Source organism: Lepidothrix coronata, unplaced genomic scaffold (assembly GCF_001604755.1).
Source record: "Lepidothrix coronata isolate B3197 unplaced genomic scaffold, Lepidothrix_coronata-1.0 Scaffold124, whole genome shotgun sequence".
Taxonomy (NCBI): domain Eukaryota; kingdom Metazoa; phylum Chordata; class Aves; order Passeriformes; family Pipridae; genus Lepidothrix; species Lepidothrix coronata.
Genome location: NW_016690304.1, coordinates 5,445,783 through 5,448,983, shown reverse-complemented (window position 1 = coordinate 5,448,983; position 3,201 = coordinate 5,445,783). Strand labels below are relative to the sequence as shown.

At 44.3% G+C, this 3,201-nt stretch overlaps 1 protein-coding gene across 1 annotated transcript in view; it reads right to left on the bottom strand.

The window, feature by feature from the left end:
- Window positions 1-2,969, bottom strand: part of SLC16A9 (solute carrier family 16 member 9) — a 20,092-nt gene extending 17,123 nt beyond the window's left edge. The window contains exon 1 of the mRNA XM_017826116.1: window positions 2,851-2,969. The gene's annotated coding sequence lies outside the window, so the exon portion shown is untranslated. The remainder of the gene's footprint in view (window positions 1-2,850) is intronic.
- Between the last annotated feature and the right edge of the window lie 232 nt (window positions 2,970-3,201).

Here is a 3,201-nt window from a genome sequence, read left to right as displayed (position 1 = left end):
CGGAATGGGGGAAAACCCGGACTGGATTTTTCTGGAGTACGGAATGGGGGAAAACCCGGACTGGATTTGGGGGGGGGGAAAGAAGGGTTGGACTTGATGATCTCAGAAGTTCTTTCCAACCCGGCTGATTCTATGATTCTATCATTCACCTTGTTTTGTCCTTGCCTAAGAGTAAAAAAATAGTAGAAATAAGTAACTGCTTAAACAACAGACGCTCAGACAAAGCAAGGAAGTTTTCAGGTAAATAATGGAGGTAGACAGTAAATAACTTCAACTCATTTGTTTAAAAAGTAACTTTCAGGAAAAAAACCACTGTTATATTGATTTCCACTATATCGATGCCCTAAAATTTGGCACAAAGACAACTTTTGAGTTCAGTTCTGCTATTCTAAACAGTTGATGCAGAGGAAGCAAGGACAGGGCAGGAGAGGAAAAAAGTTCTTGTAAACTTAGGTCACATAGTCTTTTCTAATAGAAAGATTGAAAAACCTCTGGATTCGTTCCTCATCTGCTGCAACACTGCACAGCATTATTGACTTCAACCAACTGCTCCCAATTTATGGCAGCAAAAGAGCTGACCCTCTACATCCTGACATCTGTTTTGCACCACAGATCTCTTTTGCATCTTCTAGCTAAATAAGAAAATTTTAGGTATCAAAATCATCCCTATTTTTTAAATGCTTCAAGCCATTTACCATCTGCAATTGTCAAGCAAAAAGTAAAAAACACCATCATTCCCCCCCCCCAAAATGATCCTCAAAGGCATAACAGACCCATAAATTCCCAGAATCTGTTTTTAAGGACTGATGTGACCTGGTTTTCCTTTCCCTTTCTTTCAGGTTGCTCCTCACACTGCTGTGTGCCTATTACCCAAACTGAGATGTATTTTCTAACTCCCCTGAAGGCACAAAGCCCCTCCTGCAGAGAGCCCAAGAGGTGCCAGACCTGTGTGAGGAGCCTGTTCCCCAGAGCCCTCTGCTACAATACATAGTTAAAGATGTCCCAGTCGACCAAGCTGCTGCTGGGACTGTGAATATCAATCCACTTTCTACTGGTACAGTGTTTAATGCTTCCCTGAAAATGACAAGTTATACTATAATAGCTTAGTAGCAGGGACAAGAACTGACAGAGGAAATTAAACCCTTGCTACTCCCAACACCACTTGCATAGGCACTGAATCTGTGCATCAACTTGAGAGGGATCCAAAGAGCCTCTTACTATTTTCTATCTGTGTGGAAGAAGGACACAGACTGCACAGATAAATGTGGCCACCAAAAATAAAGAAGCAGAAGCCCACACAGAAGAGAGAGCTCAATAGTTTTATCTCAGAGCCAACTAGGAAGACTTGTGTGATCCTGGAAACAGACAAACAACCATGGGTTTAAGATTCAGGTGGGAACGATTTCACAAACCTTCCCTTTCACAAAACCTAGGGATATTGTTTCAGACTCCAGGAAACCTCATTACATTAAAAATACTGAAATCTAGACATGAAGCATAAAGAATTAAACAGCAATTTGAAGTTTGGTCAGAAAAAGCTTTTCAGTGAGTTGTGCTCACTGCGAATAAGAATCAGAGGAAGAGAGCTGCTTGGTGAAAGCCTTTACCAACCACAACAAAAAGAAACCCTAGAGAACAAACTGAACAACAATTTTAATGTGGAAAGAGAGAGGTGTCTGGCTGCAACTGTTTGCTATTCTCTGAGCAGCATTATCACAATAATGAGTTCTCTTTCTATAAAACTTAAAATTTGGCTGAAAGATGACAGATGAGCAACAAAAAAAGAACACGAGTACAACTGAAACATTAGCCCTCAGCACAGAAACTTGTATTAATCTGTGGCAAAGGGAATCTTGAGAAAGACAGTAGCAATATGATTGTTTCCAGTTTGCTCTTTGTGCAACCAGAGCCTGGGTAAGTGTGCTGCTTTCTGTGAGCAGCACATGGCTGCAAAGAAAGCCAATGTCAGCAGAAACACTGCATGATTAACACTTGGCTAGTCCAGTTTTGCAAGGCACTGGTACAAATGAAGACGGTACCAGCCAAAAAGATTCCCTCTTTTTGAGCTGAATCAGATTTCTTGTAAATTTCTATTTATTTTTCAGGGAAGTTCTTGCCATTATTATCTGAAGTTTCTGCTACCCTTAGCTGGCAAGTAACACCTAAAGCATGAGAGTGGCCATGATGCACTATGGTTGTTTTTAACACAGTCATCATATCCAAACACCTGCACATATACTGATGTGACAGCAGGAGCATTGTATTAAATTCACTGAAAAAGATGCATCTGTACTTGGATGGCATCAGACTTTGATGTCTAACTACAGTAACTTCCCATGTTCAAGTATTTAAGTTCTTTCACAGTGAGTATATATATATTTCCCTTCAAGTTCTCAGCATTCAAGTCTACCTACTTCTCATGCTTCTCTAATTGCACTTTTGTAAGTTAAGCAAGAGGCCCATCAACATTTCCTTCCATTGCTGCCTGATGAGGGAAGAAGCGTGAAGTTTAAAATAAAACAAAATACCAGAACAAAACTTACCAACGACGTAATAATGTTTCTCTATTGTGCAAAATCAGTTCACATAAAGAAGCATCTATGGGGCAGCGCATAAAACAGCCAACTTTGTACATATCTGTCAGCTCAGCAGAACCAGTCCTACCTGTTTCCAGAGCCTCACTGCCCCAAAGGGGATGGAAAACCCCCCCGCAAGTATACCTGCCTGTCGGACACTAGCACGCATCCATGCAGACAGACGAGAGCCGGCGCTGCTATAAACCACCAGCCACCACGATTTACTAGAGGAGAAGTCCTCTGCAGGACGAGAGCGCGGTGTGCATCGCCTTACCCATCACAACCTGCGAGGGCTCCCGTCGGCATCCGCTCCCTCAACCGGTCCGTGCTCCTTGGCCAAGTCCTCCGTGGGGATGGATAGCCTCTTATAGACCCCGGCTCGCCTCGCCTCTCCCCACGCCCTCCAGGGCCAGCCCACAGCCCTGCTCCGGAGCACTGCGTTACACATTGACGCCTTCTACCTCCAGACCAGTTTCGACGGCAATCGCTCATCCGCCCAGTGACGCGCACCATGAGGTGACCGAAGGTCGCCCTCGCCGCCCCGATGCCACACACAGGGAGAGACAGGTCGTGCCGCACGGCCCCGCTCCCGGGCAGCCGCAGCTTCCCAGATGCCAAAGGGCGC